Source organism: Phalangium opilio, unplaced genomic scaffold, assembly GCF_054372755.1.
Source record: "Phalangium opilio isolate 3A_F unplaced genomic scaffold, DU_Popi_V2 ptg000101l_1, whole genome shotgun sequence".
NCBI classification, from domain to species: Eukaryota; Metazoa; Arthropoda; class Arachnida; order Opiliones; family Phalangiidae; genus Phalangium; species Phalangium opilio.
In genome coordinates, this window is record NW_028324204.1 from 7,149,836 (window position 1) to 7,171,334 (window position 21,499).

The 21,499-nt window shown below is 41.4% G+C and overlaps 3 non-coding genes across 3 annotated transcripts; 2 read left to right on the forward strand and 1 right to left on the reverse strand.

Moving 5' to 3' along the window:
* Positions 1 to 7,066: 7,066 nt before the first annotated feature.
* Positions 7,067 to 7,139, reverse strand: TRNAI-GAU (transfer RNA isoleucine (anticodon GAU)). Its single transcript has one exon. It is a non-coding gene; the product is annotated as a tRNA-Ile (tRNA).
* A 9,371-nt stretch (positions 7,140 to 16,510) lies between these two features.
* TRNAI-GAU (transfer RNA isoleucine (anticodon GAU)) lies at positions 16,511 to 16,588 on the forward strand. Its single transcript has one exon. It is a non-coding gene; the product is annotated as a tRNA-Ile (tRNA).
* Positions 16,589 to 19,447: 2,859 nt separating this feature from the next.
* On the forward strand, positions 19,448 to 19,520 carry TRNAT-GGU (transfer RNA threonine (anticodon GGU)). Its single transcript has one exon. It is a non-coding gene; the product is annotated as a tRNA-Thr (tRNA).
* The last annotated feature ends 1,979 nt before the right edge of the window (positions 19,521 to 21,499 follow it).

Here is a 21,499-nt window from a genome sequence, read left to right on the forward strand (position 1 = left end):
CGGTCAAAAATTTCTCCGGAAAAAAATTCATTCAAAAAAGTACCGAAAAAATCGCAGGTTTTTCTTCTTCAAGACACAAAATCCGTGAATACGATTTCTTATTGAAAATTGAATTTTAACAGTTTTTTGAATGAATATCGTTACATTGCTTGAATTAAAGCAAAAAGTATAAAAATAATGGTTTCAATGAATATATTTGAAAATAGTGAAGAAATACTCAAAGTATGCTTCTTTGGCCGTGAAACGTCGATTTTGAAAATGTTATTAAAAATCGAGGTACATTTTTATTTATTGTTCAATCGAGATGAAATCACTTTTAATGAGTGTTTTATAGGGAATTAAGCTGAATTCGGTCAAAAATTTCTTCAGAAAAAAATTCATTCAAAAAAGTACCAAAAAATAGCATGTTTTTCTTCTTCAAGATACAAAATCCGTGACAACGATTTCTTATTGAAAATTGAATTTGAACAGTTTTTTGAATGAATATCGTTACATTGCTTGAATTAAAGCAAAAAGTATAAAAATAATGGTTTCAGTGAACATATTTGAAAATAGTGAAGAAATACTCAAAGTGTGCTTCTTTGGCCGTGAAACGTCGATTTTGAAAATGTTATTAAAAATCGAGGTAAATTTTTAATTATTGTTCAATCGAGATGAAATCACTTTCAAAGAGTGTTTTATAGGGAATTAAGCAGAATTCGGTCAAACATTTCTCCAAAAAAAAATGCATTCAATAGTGTACCGAAAAAATCGCATGTTTTTTTTCTTCAAGATACAATATCCGTGACAACGATTTCTTATTTAAAATTGAATTTTAACAGTTTGTTGAATGAATATCGTTACATTTGCTTGAATTAACGCAAAAATTACAAAAATAATGGTTTCAGTGGTTATATTTGAAAACAGTGAACAAATACTCAAAATGTTTTTCTTAGGCCGAGTTACGTCGATTTTGAAAATGTTATTAAAAATCGAGGTACATTTTTATTTATTGTTCAATCGAGATGAAATCACTTTTAATGAGTGTTTTATAGGGAATTAAGCTGAATTCGGTCAAAAATTTCTCCAGAAAAAAATTCATTCAAAAAAGTACCGAAAAAATCGCAGGTTTTTCTTCTTCAAGACACAAAATCCGTGAATACGATTTCTTACTGAAAATTGAATTTTAACAGTTTTTTGAATGAATATCGTTACATTGCTTGAATTAAAGCAAAAAGTATAAAAATAATGGTTTCAGTGAACATATTTGAAAATAATGAAGAAATACTCAAAGTATGCTTCTTTGGCCGTGAAACGTCGATTTTGAAAATGTTATTAAAAATCGAGGTAAATTTTTAATTATTGTTCAATCGAGATGAAATCACTTTCAAAGAGTGTTTTATAGGGAATTAAGCTGAATTCGGTCAAACATTTCTCCAAAAAAAAATGCATTCAAAAGTGTACCGAAAAAATCGCATGTTTTTTTTCTTCAAGATACAATATCCGTGACAACGATTTCTTATTTAAAATTGAATTTTAACAGTTTGTTGAATGAATATCGTTACATTTGCTTGAATTAACGCAAAAATTACAAAAATAATGGTTTCAGTGGTTATATTTGAAAACAGTGAACAAATACTCAAAATGTTTTTCTTAGGCCGAGTTACGTCGATTTTGAAAATGTTATTAAAAATCGAGGTACATTTTTATTTATTGTTCAGTCGAGATGAAATCACTTTTAATGAGTGTTTTATAGGGAATTAAGCTAAATTCGGTCAAAAATTTCTCCAGAAAAAAATTCATTCAAAAAAGTACCGAAAAAATCGCAGGTTTTTCTTCTTCAAGACACAAAATCCGTGAATACGATTTCTTATTGAAAAATTTAATTTTAACAGTTTTTTGATTGAATATCGTTACATTTGCTTGAATTAAAGCAAAAAGTATAAAAATAATGCTTTCAGTGAACATATTTGAAAATAGTGAAGAAATACTCAAAGTATGCCTCTTTGGCCGTGAAACGTCGATTTTGAAAATGTTATTAAAAATCGAGGTAAATTTTTAATTATTGTTCAATCGAGATGAAATCACTTTCAATGAGTGTTTTATAGGGAATTAAGCTGAATTCGGTCAAACATTTCTCCAGAAAAAAATTCATTCAAAAAAGTACCGAAAAAATCGCAGGTTTTTCTTCTTCAAGACACAAAATCCGTGAATACGATTTCTTATTGAAAATTGAATTTTAACAGTTTTTTGAATGAATATCGTTACATTGCTTGAATTAAAGCAAAAAGTATAAAAATAATGGTTTCAGTGAACATATTTGAAAATAGTGAAGAAATACTCAAAGTATGCTTCTTTGGCCGTGAAACTTCGATTTTGAAAATGTTATTAAAAATCGAGGTAAATTTTTAATTATTGTTCAATCGAGATGAAATCACTTTCAAAGAGTGTTTTATAGGGAATTAAGCTGAATTCGGTCAAACATTTCTCCAAAAAAAAATGCATTCAAAAGTGTACCGAAAAAATCGCATGTTTTTTTTCTTCAAGATACAATATCCGTGACAACGATTTCTTATTTAAAATTGAATTTTAACAGTTTGTTGAATGATTATCGTTACATTTGCTTGAATTAAAGCAAAAAGTATAAAAATAATGGTTTCAGTGGTTATATTTGAAAATAGTGAAGAAATACTCAAAATATGCTTCTTTGGCCGTGAAACGTCGATTTTGAAAATGTTATTAAAAATCGAGGTACATTTTTAATTATTGTTCAATCGAGATGAAATCACTTTCAATGAGTGTTTTATAGGGAATTAAGCTGAATTCGGTCAAAAATTTCTCCAGAAAAAAATGCATTCAAAAAAGTACCGAAAAAATCGCATGTTTTTCTTCTTCAAGATACAAAATCCGTGACAACGATTTCTTATTGAAAAATTTAATTTTAACAGTTTTTTGATTGAATATCGTTACATTTGCTTGAATTAAAGCAAAAAGTATAAAAATAATGGTTTCAGTGTGGATAATCTTTGACTTTTTACTTCACACCTGAGACCTCGAACCACCAACCTTTCAGCCGAACGCGCTAACAATTGAGCCACGGAAGCTCAGAAAATAAATGGTTATCACGTATTATGGAAAAAGTTTGACTTTTCACGCTACATCTGAGACGTCACAACACCGCTCCCGGATGGGCTCGAACCACCAACCTTTCGGTTAACAGCCGAACGCGCTAACCATTGCGCCACGGACGCCCAAAAATTAAATGGTCGTCAGGTATTGTGGGAAAATTTGGGTTTTTACGTTACATTAGAGATCCCACAACACCGCTCCCGGGTGGGCTCGAACCACCAACCTTTCGATTAATAGCTGGACGCGCTAATTATTGCGCCACGGAAGCCCAAAAATTAAATGTTCGTCAGGTATTGTGGAAAAACTCTGACATTTTACGTTACATCTGAGACGTCACAACACTTCTCCCGGATGGGCTCGAACCACCAACCTATTGGTTAACAGCCGAACGCGCTAACCAGTGAGCCACAGAAGCTCAGAAATTAAATGGTTGTTAGGTATTGTGGATAAGTTATGACTTTTTACGTTACATCTGAGACCCTACAGCACCTCTCCAAGGTGGGCTCGAACCACCAACCTTTCGGTCAACAGCCGAACGCGCTAACCATTGCGCCAAGGAAGCCCAAAAATTAAATGGTAGTCAGGTATTGTGGAAAAACTTTGGCTTTCTACGTTACATTTGAGATCCCACAACACCGCTCCCGGGTGGGCTCGAACCACCAACCTTTCGATTAATAGCTGGACGCGCTAATTATTGCGCCACGGAAGCCCAAAAATTAAATGTTCGTCAGGTATTGTGGAAAAACTCTGACATTTTACGTAACATTTGAGACGTCACAACACGGCTCCCGGATGGGCTCGAACCACCAACCTTTCGGTTAACAGCCGAACGCGCTAACCATAGCGCAACGGAAGCCCAAAAATTAAATATTCGTCAGGTATTGAGGTAAAACTTTGACTTTTTACTTCACATCTGAGACCACGCAACACCGCTCCCGGATGGGCTCGAACCACCAACCTTTCGATTAACAGCTGAACGCGTTAACCATTGCGCCACGGAAGCCCAAAAATTAAATGCTCGTCAGGTATTGAGGTAAAACTTTGACTTTTTACTTCACATCTGAGACCACACAACACCGCTCCCGGATGGGCTCGAACCACCAACCTTTCGATTAACAGCTGAACGCGCTAACCATTGCGCCACGGAAGCCCAAAAATTAAATGCTCGTCAGGTATTGTGGAAAAACTCTGACATTTTACGTTACATCTGAGACGTCACAACACTTCTCCCGGATGGGCTCGAACCACCAACCTATTGGTTAACAGCCGAACGCGCTAACCAGTGAGCCACAGAAGCTCAGAAATTAAATGGTTGTTAGGTATTGTGGATAAGTTATGACTTTTTACGTTACATCTGAGACCCTACAGCACCTCTCCAAGGTGGGCTCGAACCACTAACCTTTCGGTCAACAGCCGAACGCGCTAACCATTGCGCCAAGGAAGCCCAAAAATTAAATGGTAGTCAGGTATTGTGGAAAAACTTTGGCTTTCTACGTTACATTTGAGATCCCACAACACCGCTCCCGGGTGGGCTCGAACCACCAACCTTTCGATTAATAGCTGGACGCGCTAATTATTGCTCCACGGAAGCCCAAAAATTAAATGTTCGTCAGGTATTGTGGAAAAACTCTGACATTTTACGTAACATTTGAGACGTCACAACACGGCTCCCGGATGGGCTCGAACCACCAACCTTTCGGTTAACAGCCGAACGCGCTAACCATTGCGCCACGGACGCCCAAAACTTAAATGGTCGTCAGGTATTGTGGAAGAACTTTGGCTTTTTACGTTACATTAGAGATCCAACAACAACGCTCCCGGGTGGGCTCGAACCACCAACCTTTCGGTTAACAGCCGAACGCGCTAACCATTGCGCCAAGGAAGCCCAAAAATTAAATGGTAGTCAGGTATTGTGGAAAAACTTTGGCTTTCTACGTTACATTTGAGATCCCACAACACGGCTCCCGGATGGGCTCGAACCACCAACCATTCGGTTAACAGCCGAACGCGCTAACCATTGCGCCACGGACGCCCAAAAATTAAATGGTCGTCAGGTATTGTGGAAGAACTTTGGCTTTTTACGTTACATTAGAGATCCAACAACAACGCTCCCGGGTGGGCTCGAACCACCAACCTTTCGGTTAACAGCCGAACGCGCTAACCATTGCGCAACGGAAGCCCAAATATTAAAAGGTCGTCAGTTATTGTGGAAAATCCTTGACTTTTTACGTCACATTTGCGACCTCACAACACCGGTCCCGGGAGGGCTCAAACCACCAGTCTTTTGAATAACAGCTGAACGCGCTAACCATTGCGCCACGGAAGCCCAAAATTTAAATGGTCGTCAGGTGCTGTGGAAAAACTATGACATTTTACGTTACATCTGAGACCTCACAACACCGCTCCCGGATGGGCTCGAACCACCAACCTGTTGGTTATCAGCCGAACGCGCTAACCATTGAGCCACGGAAGCTCAGTAATTAATTGGTTGTCAGGTATTGTGGAGAAACTCTGACTTTTTACATTATATCTGAGACCCCACAAAACGCTCCCGGAGGGGTTCGAACCACCAACCTTTTGAATAACAGCTGAGCGCACTAACCATTGCGCCACGGAAGCCCAAAAATTAAATGTCCGTCAGGTATTGTGGAAAAACTCTGACTTTTCACGTTACATCTGAGACACCACAAAACGCTCCCGGATGGGCTCGAACCACCAAACTTTCGGTTCGTCAGTTATTGTGGAAAACGTTTGACTTTTTACGTTACATCTGAGGCCTCACAACACCGCTCCCGGATGGGCTCGAACCACCAACCTTTCGATTAACAGCTGAACGCGCTAACCATTGCGCCACTGAAGCCCAAAAATTAAATGCTCGTCAAGTATTGTGGAAAAACTCTGACATTTTACGTTACATCTGAGACGTCACAACACCGCTCCCGGGAGGGCTCGAACCACCAACCTATTGGTTAACAGCCGAACGCTCTAACCATTGAGCCACGGAAGCCCAAAAATTAAATGTTCGTCAGGTATTGTGGAAAAACTCTGACATTTTACGTTACATCTGAGACGTCACAACACTTCTCCCGGATGGGCTCGAACCACCAACCTATTGCTTAACAGCTGAACGCGCTAACCATTGAGCCACGGAAGCCCAAAAATTAAATGTTCGTCAGGTATTGTGGAAAAACTCTGACATTTTACGTTACATCTGAGACGTCACAACACTTCTCCCGGATGGACTCGAACCACCAACCTATTAGTTAACAGCCGAACGCGCTAACCATTGAGCCACGGAAGCTCAGAAAATAAATGGTTATCATGTATTACGGAAAAAGTTTGACTTTTCACGCTACATCTGAGACCTCACAACACCGCTCCCGGATGGGCTCGAACCACCAACCATTCGGTTAACAGCCGAACGCGCTAACCATTGCGCCACGGACGCCCAAAAATTAAATGGTCGTCAGGTATTGAGGTGAAACTTTGACTTTTCAAATCTGAGACCTCACAACACCGCTCCCGGGTGGGCTCGAACCACCAACCTATTGGTTAACAGCCGAACGCGCTAACAATTGAGCCACGGAAGCTCGGAAAATAAATGGTTATCACGTATTATGGAAAAAGTTTGACTTTTCACGCTACATCTGAGACCTCACAACACCGCTCCCGGATGGGCTCGAACCACCAACCTTTCGATTAACAGCCGAACGCGCTAACCATTGCGCAACGGAAGCCCAAATATTAAAAGGTCGTCAGTTATTGTGGAAAATCCTTGACTTTTTACGTCACATTTGCGACCTCACAACACCGGTCCCGGGAGGGCTCAAACCACCAGTCTTTTGAATAACAGCTGAACGCGCTAACCATTGCGCCACGGAAGCCCAAAATTTAAATGGTCGTCAGGTGCTGTGGAAAAACTATGACATTTTACGTTACATCTGAGACCTCACAACACCGCTCCCGGATGGGCTCGAACCACCAACCTATTGGTTATCAGCCGAACGCGCTAACCATTGAGCCACGGAAGCTCAGTAATTAATTGGTTGTCAGGTATTGTGGAGAAACTCTGACTTTTTACATTATATCTGAGACCCCACAAAACGCTCCCGGAGGGGCTCGAACCACCAACCTTTTGAATAACAGCTGAGCGCACTAACCATTGCGCAACGGAAGCCCAAAAATTAAATGTCCGTCAGGTATTGTGGAAAAACTCTGACTTTTCACGTTACATCTGAGACACCACAAAACGCTCCCGGATGGGCTCGAACCACCAAACTTTCGGTTCGTCAGTTATTGTGGAAAACGTTTGACTTTTTACGTTACATCTGAGGCCTCACAACACCGCTCCCGGATGGGCTCGAACCACCAACCTTTCGATTAACAGCTGAACGCGCTAACCATTGCGCCACTGAAGCCCAAAAATTAAATGCTCGTCAAGTATTGTGGAAAAACTCTGACATTTTACGTTACATCTGAGACGTCACAACACCGCTCCCGGGAGGGCTCGAACCACCAACCTATTGGTTAACAGCCGAACGCTCTAACCATTGAGCCACGGAAGCCCAAAAATTAAATGTTCGTCAGGTATTGTGGAAAAACTCTGACATTTTACGTTACATCTGAGACGTCACAACACTTCTCCCGGATGGGCTCGAACCACCAACCTATTGCTTAACAGCTGAACGCGCTAACCATTGAGCCACGGAAGCCCAAAAATTAAATGTTCGTCAGGTATTGTGGAAAAACTCTGACATTTTACGTTACATCTGAGACGTCACAACACTTCTCCCGGATGGACTCGAACCACCAACCTATTAGTTAACAGCCGAACGCGCTAACCATTGAGCCACGGAAGCTCAGAAAATAAATGGTTATCATGTATTACGGAAAAAGTTTGACTTTTCACGCTACATCTGAGACCTCACAACACCGCTCCCGGATGGGCTCGAACCACCAACCTTTCGGTTAACAGCCGAACGCGCTAACCATTGCGCCACGGACGCCCAAAAATTAAATGGTCGTCAGGTATTGAGGTGAAACTTTGACTTTTCACATCTGAGACCTCACAACACCGCTCCCAGGTGGGCTCGAACCACCAACCTATTGGTTAACAGCCGAACGCGCTAACAATTGAGCCACGGAAGCTCGGAAAATAAATGGTTATCACGTATTATGGAAAAAGTTTGACTTTTCACGCTACATCTGAGACCTCACAACACCGCTCCCGGATGGGCTCGAACCACCAACCTTTCGATTAACAGCCGAACGCGCTAACCATTGCGCAACGGAAGCCCAAATATTAAAAGGTCGTCAGGTATTGTGGAAAATCCTTGACTTTTTACGTCACATCTGAGACCTCACAACACCGCTCCCGGGAGGGCTCAAACCACCAGTCTTTTGAATAACAGCTGAACGCGCTAACCATTGCGCCACGGAAGCCCAAAATTTAAATGGTCGTCAGGTGCTGTGGAAAAACTATGACATTTTACGTTACATCTGAGACCTCACAACACCGCTCCCGGATGGGCTCGAATCACCAACCCATTGGTTAACAGCCGAACGCGCTAACCATTGAGCCACGGAAGCTCAGTAATTAAATGGTTGTCAGGTATTGTGGAGAAACTCTGACTTTTTACGTTACATCTGAGACCCCACAAAACGCTCCCGGAGGGGCTCGAACCACCAACCTTTTGAATAACAGCTGAGCGCACTAACCATTGCGCCACGTAAGCCCAAATATTAAATGGTCGTCAGGTATTGTGGAAAAACTATGACATTTTACGTTACATCTGAGACCTCACAACACCGCTTTCGGGTGGGCTCGAACCACCAACCTTTCGGTTAACAGCCGAACGCGCTAACCATTGCGCCACGGAAGCCCAAATATTAAATGGTCGTCAGGTATTGTGGAAAAACCTCGACTTTTTACGTTACATCTGAGACGTCACAACACTTCTCCCGGATAGGCTCGAAAAACCAACCAATTGGTTAACAGCCGAACGCGCTAACCATTGAGCCACAGAAGCTCAGAAATTAAATGGTTGTTAGGTTTTGTGGATAAGTTATGACTTTTTACGTTACATCTGAGACCCTACAACACCTCTCCCAGGTGGGCTCGAACCACCATCCTTTCGGTTAACAGCCGAACGCGCTAACCATTGCGCCAAAAATGAAATGGTCGTCAGGTATTGTGGAAAAACTTTGGCTATTTACGTTACATTTGAGATCCCAAAACACCGCTCCCGGGTGGGCTCGAACCACCAACCTTTTGCTTAACAGCCGAACGCGCTAACCATTGAGCCACGGAAGCTCAGAAAATAAATGGTTATCACGTATTATGGAAAAAGTTTGACTTTTCACGCTACATCTGAGACCTCACAACACCGCTCCCGGATGGGCTCGAACCACCAACCTTTCGATTAACAGCCGAACGCGCTAACATTGAGCCACGGAAGCCCAAAAATTAAATGTTCGTCAGGACAATAAATAAAAATGTACCTCGATTTTTAATAACATTTTCAAAATCGACGTTTCACGGCCAAAGAAGCATATTTTGAGTATTTCTTCACTATTTTCAAATATAACCACTGAAACCATTATTTTTATACTTTTTGCTTTAATTCAAGCAATGTAACGATATTCATTCAAAAAACTGTTAAAATTCAATTTTCAATAAGAAATCGTATTCACAGATTTTGTGTCTTGAAGAAGAAAAACCTTCGATTTTTTCGGTACTTTTTTGAATGCATTTTTTTCTGGAGAAATTTTTGACCGAATTCAGCTTAATTCCCTATAAAACACTAATTAAAAGTGATTTCATCTCCAGAAAAAAAAATTTCTCCAGAAAAAAAAGCATTCAAAAAAGTACCGAAAAAATCGCAGGTTTTTCTTCTTCAAGACACAAAATCCGTGAATACGATTTCTTATTGAAAATTGAATTTTAACAGTTTTTTGAATGAATATCGTTACATTTGCTTGAATTAAAGCAAAAAGTATAAAAATAATGGTTTCAGTGGTTATATTTGAAAATAGTGAAGAAATACTCAAAATATGCTACTTTGGCCGTGAAACGTCGATTTTTAAAATGTTATTAAAAATCGAGGTACATTTTTAATTATTGTTCAATCGAGATGAAATCACTTTTAATGAGTGTTTTATAGGGAATTAAGCTGAATTCGGTCAAACATTTCTCCAGAAAAAAATGCATTTAAAAGTGTACCGAAAAAATCGCATGTTTTTTTTTCAAGATACAAAATCCGTGACAACGATTTCTTATTTAAAATTGAATTTTAACAGTTTGTTGAATGAATATCGTTACATTTGCTTGAATTAACGCAAAAATTACAAAAATAATGGTTTCAGTGGTTATATTTGAAAATAGTGAACAAATACTCAAAATGTTTTTCTTAGGCCGAGTTACGTCGATTTTGAAAATGTTATTAAAAATCGAGGTACATTTTTATTTATTGTTCAATCGAGATGAAATCACTTTTAATGAGTGTTTTATAGGGAATTAAGCTGAATTCGGTCAAAAATTTCTCCAGAAAAAAATTCATTCAAAAAAGTACCGAAAAAATCGCAGGTTTTTCTTCTTCAAGACACAAAATCCGTGAATACGATTTCTTATTGAAAAATTTAATTTTAACAGTTTTTTGATTGAATATCGTTACATTTGCTTGAATTAAAGCAAAAAGTATAAAAATAATGGTTTCAGTGAATATATTTGTAAATAGTGAAGAAATACTCAAAATATGCTTCGTTGGCGGCGAAACGTCGATTTTTAAAATGTTATTAAAAATCGAGGTACATTTTTATTTATTGTTCAATCGAGATGAAATCACTTTTAATGAGTGTTTTATAGGGAATTAAGCTGAATTCGGTCAAAAATTTCTCCAGAAAAAAATGCATTCAAAAGTGTACCGAAAAAATCGCATGTTTTTTTTCTTCAAGATACAAAATCCGTGACAACGATTTCTTATTTAAAATTGAATTTTAACAGTTTGTTGAATGAATATCGTTACATTTGCTTGAATTAACGCAAAAATTACAAAAATAATGGTTTCAGTGGTAATATTTGAAAACAGTGAACAAATACTCAAAATGTTTTTCTTAGGCCGAGTTACGTCGATTTTGAAAATGTTATTAAAAATCGAGGTACATTTTTATTTATTGTTCAATCGAGATGAAATCACTTTTAATGAGTGTTTTATAGGGATTTAAGCTGAATTCGGTCAAAAATTTCTTCAGAAAAAAATTCATTCAAAAAAGTACCGAAAAAATCGCATGTTTTTCTTCTTCAAGATACAAAATCCGTGACAACGATTTCTTATTGAAAAATTTAATTTTAACAGTTTTTTGATTGAATATCGTTACATTTGCTTGAATTAAAGCAAAAGGTATAAAAATAATGGTTTCAGTGAATATATTTGTAAATAGTGAAGAAATACTCAAAATATGCTTCGTTGGCGGTGAAACGTCGATTTTTAAAATGTTATTAAGAATCGAGGTACATTTTTAATAATTGTTCAATCGAGATGAAATCACTTTTAATGAGTGTTTTATAGGGAATTAAGCTGAATTCGGTCAAACATTTCTCCAGAAAAAAATGCATTTAAAAGTGTACCGAAAAAATCGCATGTTTTTTTTCAAGATACAAAATCCGTGACAACGATTTCTTATTGAAAAATTGAATTTTAACAGTTTTTTGATTGAATATCGTTACATTTGCTTGAATTAAAGCAAAAGGTATAAAAATAATGGTTTCAGTGAATATATTTGTAAATAGTGAAGAAATACTCAAAATATGCTTCGTTGGCGGTGAAACGTCGATTTTTAAAATGTTATTAAGAATCGAGGTACATTTTTAATAATTGTTCAATCGAGATGAAATCACTTTTAATGAGTGTTTTATAGGGAATTAAGCTGAATTCGGTCAAACATTTCTCCAGAAAAAAATGCATTTAAAAGTGTACCGAAAAAATCGCATGTTTTTTTTCAAGATACAAAATCCGTGACAACGATTTCTTATTGAAAAATTGAATTTTAACAGTTTTTTGATTGAATATCGTTACATTTGCTTGAATTAAAGCAAAAAGTATAAAAATAATGGTTTCAGTGAACATATTTGAAAATAGTGAAGAAATACTCAAAGTATGCTTCTTTGGCCGTGAAACGTCGATTTTGAAAATGTTATTAAAAATCGAGGTAAATTTTTAATTATTGTTCAATCGAGATGAAATCATTTTCAAAGAGTGTTTTATAGGGAATTAAGCTGAATTCGGTCAAACATTTCTCCAAAAAAAAATGCATTCAAAAGTGTACCGAAAAAATCGCATGTTTTTTTTCTTCAAGATACAATATCCGTGACAACGATTTCTTATTTAAAATTGAATTTTAACAGTTTGTTGAATGATTATCGTTACATTTGCTTGAATTAAAGCAAAAAGTATAAAAATAATGGTTTCAGTGGTTATATTTGAAAATAGTGAAGAAATACTCAAAATATGCTTCTTTGGCCGTGAAACGTCGATTTTGAAAATGTTATTAAAAATCGAGGTACATTTTTATTTATTGTTCAATCGAGATGAAATCACTTTTAATGAGTGTTTTATAGGGAATTAAGCTGAATTCGGTCAAAAATTTCTCCAGAAAAAAATGCATTCAAAAAAGTACCGAAAAAATCGCATGTTTTTCTTCTTCAAGATACAAAATCCGTGACAACGATTTCTTATTGAAAAATTTAATTTTAACAGTTTTTTGATTGAATATCGTTACATTTGCTTGAATTAAAGCAAAAAGTATAAAAATAATGGTTTCAGTGTGGATAAACTTTGGGTTTTTACGTTACATTAGAGATCCCACAACACCGCTCCCGGGTGGGCTCGAACCACCAACCTTTCGGTTAACAGCCGAACGCGCTAACCATTGCGCAACGGAAGCCCAAATATTAAATGGTCGTCAGGTATTGTGGGAAAATTTGGGTTTTTACGTTACATTAGAGATCCCACAACACCGCTCCCGGGTTGGCTCGAACCACCAACCTATTGGTTAACAGCCGAACGCGCTAACAATTGAGCCACGGAAGCTCAGAAAATAAATGGTTATCACGTATTATGGAAAAAGTTTGACTTTTCACGCTACATCTGAGACCTCACAACACCGCTCCCGGATGGCCTCGAACCACCAACCTTTCGATTAACAGCCGAACGCGCTAACCATTGAGCCACGGAAGCCCAAAAATTAAATGTTCGTCAGGTATTGTGGAAAAACTCTGACATTTTACGTTACATCTGAGACGTCACAACACCGCTCCCGGGAGGGCCCGAACCACCAACCTATTGGTTAACAGCCGAACGCTCTAACCATTGAGCCACGGAAGCCCAAAAATTAAATGTTCGTCAGGTATTGTGGAAAAACTGACATTTTACGTTACATCTGAGACGTCACAACACTTCTCCCGGATGGGCTCGAACCACCAACCTATTGGTTAACAGCCGAACGCGCTAACCAGTGAGCCACAGAAGCTCAGAAATTAAATGGTTGTTAGGTATTGTGGATAAGTTATGACTTTTTAAGTTACATCTGAGACCCTACAACACCTCTCCCAGGTGGGCTCGAACCACCAACCTTTCGGTCAACAGCCGAACGCGCTAACCATAGCGCAACGGAAGCCCAAATATTAAATGGTCGTCCGGTATTGAGGTAAAACTTTGACTTTTTACTTCACACCTGAGACCTCACAACACCGCTCCAGGATGGGCTCGAACCACCAACCTATTGGTTAACAGCCGAACGCGCTAACAATTGAGCCACGGAAGCTCAGAAAATAAATGGTTATCACGTATTATGGAAAAAGTTTGACTTTTCACGCTACATCTGAGACCTCACAACACCGCTCCCGGATGGGCTCGAACCACTGACCTTTCGATTAACAGCCGAACGCGCTAACCATTTAGCCACGGAAGCCCAAAAATCAAATGTTCGTCAGGTATTGTGGAAAAACTCTGACATTTTACGTTACATCTGAGACGTCACAACACCTCTCCCGGATGGGCTCGAACCACCAACCTATTGGTTAACAGCCGAACGCGCTAACCATTGCGCCACTGAAGCCCAAAAATTAAATTTTCGTCAGGTATTGAGGAAAAACTTTGACTTTTTACTTCACATCTGAGACCTCACAACACCGCTCCCGGATGGGCTCGAACCACCAACCTTTCGGTTAACAGCCGAACGCGCTAACCATTCGCCACGGACGCCCAAAAATTAAATGGTCGTCAGGTATTGTGGAAAAACTTTGGCTATTTACGTTACATTTGAGATCCAAAAACACCGCTCCCGGGTGGGCTCGAACCACCAACCTTTCGGTTAACAGCTGAACGCGCTGACCATTGCGCCACTGAAGCCCAAAAATTAAATTTTCGTCAGGTATTGAGGTAAAACTTTGACTTTTTACTTCACATCTGAGACCACAAAACACCGCTCCCGGATGGGCTCGAACCACCAACCTTTCGGTTAACAGCCGAACGCGCTAACAATTGAGCCACGGAAGCTCAGAAAATAAATGGTTATCACGTATTATGGAAAAAGTTTGACTTTTCACGCTACATCTGAGACCTCACAACACCGCTCCCGGATGGCCTCGAACCACCAACCTTTCGATTAACAGCCGAACGCGCTAACCATTGAGCCACGGAAGCCCAAAAATTAAATGTTCGTCAGGTATTGTGGAAAAACTCTGACATTTTACGTTACATCTGAGACGTCACAACACCGCTCCCGGGAGGGCCCGAACCACCAACCTATTGGTTAACAGCCGAACGCTCTAACCATTGAGCCACGGAAGCCCAAAAATTAAATGTTCGTCAGGTATTGTGGAAAAACTCTGACATTTTACGTTACATCTGAGACGTCACAACACAAATTTTGGGCTTCCGTGGCGCAATGGTTAGCGCGTTCAGCTGTTATTCAAAAGACTGGTGGTTTGAGCCCTCCCGGGACCGGTGTTGTGAGGTCGCAAATGTGACGTAAAAAGTCAAGGATTTTCCACAATAACTGACGACCTTTTAATATTTGGGCTTCCGTTGCGCAATGGTTAGCGCGTTCGGCTGTTAACCGAAAGGTTGGTGGTTCGAGCCCACCCGGGAGCGTTGTTGTTGGATCTCTAATGTAACGTAAAAAGCCAAAGTTCTTCCACAATACCTGACGACCATTTAATTTTTGGGCGTCCGTGGCGCAATGGTTAGCGCGTTCGGCTGTTAACCGAAAGGTTGGTGGTTCGAGCCCATCCGGGAGCCGTGTTGTGACGTCTCAAATGTTACGTAAAATGTCAGAGTTTTTCCACAATACCTGACGAACATTTAATTTTTGGGCTTCCGTGGAGCAATAATTAGCGCGTCCAGCTATTAATCGAAAGGTTGGTGGTTCGAGCCCACCCGGGAGCGGTGTTGTGGGATCTCAAATGTAACGTAGAAAGCCAAAGTTTTTCCACAATACCTGACTACCATTTAATTTTTGGGCTTCCTTGGCGCAATGGTTAGCGCGTTCGGCTGTTGACCGAAAGGTTGGTGGTTCGAGCCCACCTTGGAGAGGTGCTGTAGGGTCTCAGATGTAACGTAAAAAGTCATAACTTATCCACAATACCTAACAACCATTTAATTTCTGAGCTTCTGTGGCTCACTGGTTAGCGCGTTCGGCTGTTAACCAATAGGTTGGTGGTTCGAGCCCATCCGGGAGAAGTGTTGTGACGTCTCAGATGTAACGTAAAATGTCAGAGTTTTTCCACAATACCTGACGAGCATTTAATTTTTGGGCTTCCGTGGCGCAATGGTTAGCGCGTTCAGCTGTTAATCGAAAGGTTGGTGGTTCGAGCCCATCCGGGAGCGGTGTTGTGTGGTCTCAGATGTGAAGTAAAAAGTCAAAGTTTTACCTCAATACCTGACGAGCATTTAATTTTTGGGCTTCCGTGGCGCAATGGTTAGCGCGTTCAGCTGTTAATCGAAAGGTTGGTGGTTCGAGCCCATCCGGGAGCGGTGTTGCGTTGTCTCAGATGTGAAGTAAAAAGTCAAAGTTTTACCTCAATACCTGACGAAAATTTTATTTTTGGGCTTCCGTTGCGCTATGGTTAGCGCGTTCGGCTGTTAACCGAAAGGTTGGTGGTTCGAGCCCATCCGGGAGCCGTGTTGTGACGTCTCAAATGTTACGTAAAATGTCAGAGTTTTTCCACAATACCTGACGAACATTTAAATTTTGGGCTTCCGTGGCGCAATAATTAGCGCGTCCAGCTATTAATCGAAAGGTTGGTGGTTCGAGCCCACCCGGGAGCGGTGTTGTGGGATCTCAAATGTAACGTAGAAAGCCAAAGTTTTTCCACAATACCTGACTACCATTTAATTTTTGGGCTTCCTTGGCGCAATGGTTAGCGCGTTCGGCTGATGACCGAAAGGTTGGTGGTTCGAGCCCACCTTGGAGAGGTGCTGTAGGGTCTCAGATGTAACGTAAAAAGTCATAACTTATCCACAATACCTAACAACCATTTAATTTCTGAGCTTCTGTGGCTCACTGGTTAGCGCGTTCGGCTGTTAACCAATAGGTTGGTGGTTCGAGCCCATCCGGGAGAAGTGTTGTGACGTCTCAGATGTAACGTAAAATGTCAGAGTTTTTCCACAATACCTGACAAGCATTTAATTTTTGGGCTTCCGTGGCGCAATGGTTAGCGCGTTGAGCTGTTAATCGAAAGGTTGGTGGTTCGAGCCCATCCGGGAGCGGTGTTGTGTGGTCTCAGATGTGAAGTAAAAAGTCAAATTTTACCTCAATACCTGACGAAAATTTAATTTTTGGGCTTCAGTGGCGCAATGGTCAGCGCGTTCAGCTGTTAACCAATAGGTTGGTGGTTCGAGCCCACCCGGGAGCGGTGTTTTGGGATCTCAAATGTAACGTAAATAGCCAAAGTTTTTCCACAATTCCTGACGACCATTTAATTTTTGGGCGTCCGTGGCGCAATGGTTAGCGCGTTCGGCTGTTAACCGAAAGGTTGGTGGTTCGAGCCCATCCGGGAGCGGTGCTGTGAGGTCTCAGATGTGAAGTAAAAAGTCAAAGTTTTACCTCAATACCTGACGACCATTTAATATTTGGGCTTCCGTTGCGCTATGGTTAGCGCGTTCGGCTGTTAACCGAAAGGTTGGTGGTTCGAGCGTACCCGGGAGCGGTGTTGTGATGTCTCAGATGTGACGTAAAAAGTCGAGGTTTTTCCACAATACCTGACGACCATTTAATATTTGGGCTGCCGTGGCGCAATGGTTAGCGCGTTCAGCAGTTAACCGAAAGGTTGGTGGTTCGAGCCCATCCGGGAGCGGTGTTGTGTGGTCTCAGATGTCAAGTAAAAAGTCAAAGTTTTACCTCAATACCTGACGAAAATTTAATTTTTGGGCTTCAGTGGCGCAATGGTCAGCGCGTTCAGCTGTTAACCAATAGGTTGGTGGTTCGAGCCCACCCGGGAGCGGTGTTTTGGGATCTCAAATGTAACGCAAATAGCCAAAGTTTTTCCACAATACCTGACGACCATTTAATTTTTGGGCGTCCGTGGCGCAATGGTTAGCGCGTTCGGCTGTTAACCGAAAGGTTGGTGGTTCGAGCCCATCCGGGAGCGGTGCTGTGAGGTCTCAGATGTGAAGTAAAAAGTCAAAGTTTTACCTCAATACCTGACGACCATTTAATATTTGGGCTTCCGTTGCGCTATGGTTAGCGCGTTCGGCTGTTAACCGAAAGGTTGGTGGTTCGAGCCCACCCGGGAGCGGTGTTGTGGGATCTCTAATGTAACGTAAAAACCCAAATTTTCCCACAATACCTGACGACCATTTAAGTTTTGGGCGTCCGTGGCGCAATGGTTAGCGCGTTCGGCTGTTAACCGAAAGGTTGGTGGTTCGAGCCCATCCGGGAGCGGTGTTGTGTGGTCTCAGATGTGAAGTAAAAAGTCAAAGTTTTACCTCAATACCTGACGAAAATTTAATTTTTGGGCTTCAGTGGCGCAATGGTCAGCGCGTTCAGCTGTTAACCGAAAGGTTGGTGGTTCGAGCCCACCCGGGAGCGGTGTTTTTGGATCTCAAATGTAACGTAAATAGCCAAAGTTTTTCCACAATACCTGACGACCATTTAATTTTTGGGCGTCCGTGGCGAATGGTTAGCGCGTTCGGCTGTTAACCGAAAGGTTGGTGGTTCGAGCCCATCCGGGAGCGGTGTTGTGAGGTCTCAGATGTGAAGTAAAAAGTCAAAGTTTTACCTCAATACCTGACGAAAATTTAATTTTTGGGCTTCAGTGGCGCAATGGTTAGCGCGTTCGGCTGTTAACCAATAGGTTGGTGGTTCGAGCCCATCCGGGAGAGGTGATGTGACGTCTCAGATGTAACGTAAAATGTCAGAGTTTTTCCACAATACCTGACGAACATTTAATTTTTGGGCTTCCGTGGCTCAATGGTTAGCGCGTTCGGCTGTTAATCGAAAGGTTGGTGGTTCGAGCCCATCCGGGAGCGGTGTTGTGAGGACTCAGATGTAGCGTGAACAGTCAAACTTTTTCCATAATACGTGATAACCATTTATTTTCTGAGCTTCCGTGGCTCAATTGTTAGCGCGTTCGGCTGTTAACCAATAGGTTGGTGGTTCGAGCCCACCCGGGAGCGGTGTTTTGGGATCTCAAATGTAACGTAAATAGCCAAAGTTTTCCCACAATCCCTGACGACCATTTAATTTTTGGGCGTCCGTGGCGCAATGGTTAGCGCGTTCGGCTGTTAACCGAAAGGTTGGTGGTTCGAGCCCATCCGGGAGCGGTGTTGTGAGGTCTCAGATGTGAAGTAAAAAGTCAAAGTTTTACCTCAATACCGGACGACCATTTAATATTTGGGCTTCCGTTGCGCTATGGTTAGCGCGTTCGGCTGTTGACCGAAAGGTTGGTGGTTCGAGCCCACCTGGGAGAGGTGTTGTAGGGTCTCAGATGTAACGTAAAAAGTCATAACTTATCCACAATACCTAACAACCATTTAATTTCTGAGCTTCTGTGGCTCACTGGTTAGCGCGTTCGGCTGTTAACCAATAGGTTGGTGGTTCGAGCCCATCCGGGAGAAGTGTTGTGACGTCTCAGATGTAACGTAAAATGTCAGAATTTTTCCACAATACCTGACGAACATTTAATTTTTGGGCTTCCGTGGCTCAATGGTTAGAGCGTTCGGCTGTTAACCAATAGGTTGGTGGTTCGGGCCCTCCCGGGAGCGGTGTTGTGACGTCTCAGATGTAACGTAAAATGTCAGAGTTTTTCTACAATACCTGACGAACATTTAATTTTTGGGCTTCCGTGGCTCAATGGTTAGAGCGTTCGGCTGGTAACCAATAGGTTGGTGGTTCGGGCCCTCCCGGGAGCGGTGTTGTGACGTCTCAGATGTAACGTAAAATGTCAGAGTTTTTCCACAATACCTGACGAACATTTAATTTTTGGGCTTCCGTGGCTCAATGGTTAGAGCGTTCGGCTGCTAACCAATAGGTTGGTGGTTCGGGCCCTCCCGGGAGCGGTGTTGTGACGTCTCAGATGTAACGTAAAATGTCAGAGTTTTTCCACAATACCTGACGAACATTTAATTTTTGGGCTTCCGTGGCTCAATGGTTAGAGCGTTCGGCTGTTAACCAATAGGTTGGTGGTTCGGGCTCTCCCGGGAGCGGTGTTGTGACGTCTCAGATGTAACGTAAAATGTCAGAGTTTTTCCACAATACCTGACGAACATTTAATTTTTGGGCTTCCGTGGCTCAATGGTTAGCGCGTTCGGCTGTTAATCGAAAGGTTGGTGGTTCGAGGCCATCCGGGAGCGGTGTTGTGAGGTCTCAGATGTAGCGTGAAAAGTCAAACTTTTTCCATAATACGTGATAACCATTTATTTTCTGAGCTTCCGTGGCTCAATTGTTAGCGCGTTCGGCTGTTAACCGAAAGGTTGGTGGTTCGAGCCCATCCGGGAGCGGTGTTTTGTGGTCTCAGATGTGAAGTAAAAAGTCAAAGTTTTACCTCAATACCTGACGAAAATTTAATTTTCGGGCTTCAGTGGCGCAATGGTCAGCGCGTTCAGCTGTTAACCGAAAGGTTGGTGGTTCGAGCCCACCCGGAAGCGGTGTTTTTGGATCTCAAATGTAACGTAAATAGCCAAAGTTTTTCCACAATACCTGACGACCATTTAATTTTTGGGCGTCCGTGGCGAATGGTTAGCGCGTTCGGCTGTTAACCGAAAGGTTGGTGGTTCGAGCCCATCCGGGAGCGGTGTTGTGAGGTCTCAGATGTGAAGTAAAAAGTCAAAGTTTTTCCTCAATACCAACGAAAATTTAATTTTTGGGCTTCAGTGGCGCAATGGTTAGCGCGTTCGGCTGTTAACCAATAGGTTGGTGGTTCGAGCCCATCCGGGAGAGGTGTTGTGACGTCTCAGATGTAACGTAAAATGTCAGAGTTTTTCCACAATACCTGACGAACATTTAATTTTTGGGCTTCCGTGGCTAAATGGTTAGCGCGTTCGGCTGTTAATCGAAAGGTCGGTGGTTCGAGCCCATCCGGGAGCGGTGTTGTGAGGTCTCAGATGTAGCGTGAAAAGTCAAACTTTTTCCATAATACGTGATAACCATTTATTTTCTGAGCTTCCGTGGCTCAATTGTTAGCGCGTTCGGCTGTTAACCAATAGGTTGGTGGTTCGAGCCCATCCTGGAGCGGTGTTGTGAGGTCTCAGGTGTGAAGTAAAAAGTCAAAGTTTTACCTCAATACCGGACGACCATTTAATATTTGGGCTTCCGTTGCGCTATGGTTAGCGCGTTCGGCTGTTGACCGAAAGGTTGGTGGTTCGAGCCCACCTGGGAGAGGTGTTGTAGGGTCTCAGATGTAACTTAAAAAGTCATAACTTATCCACAATACCTAACAACCATTTAATTTCTGAGCTTCTGTGGCTCACTGGTTAGCGCGTTCGGCTGTTAACCAATAGGTTGGTGGTTCGAGCCCATCCGGGAGAAGTGTTGTGACGTCTCAGATGTAACGTAAAATGTCAGTTTTTCCACAATACCTGACGAACATTTAATTTTTGGGCTTCCGTGGCTCAATGGTTAGAGCGTTTGGCTGTTAACCAATAGGTTGGTGGTTCGGGCCCTCCCGGGAGCGGTGTTGTGACGTCTCAGATGTAACGTAAAATGTCAGAGTTTTTCCACAATACCTGACGAACATTTAAGTTTAAAATATCCTTGTATGGGGAGCAAAGAGTACTATAACTTATCCAAAGGAGATCCCAGTATCTCTTGTAGAACAAGAGTTATGAGCCTCCAAAGTTTAGTGCAAAAATCATAAGTAACATAATAAAAATAAGTGAGACGATACCAAAGT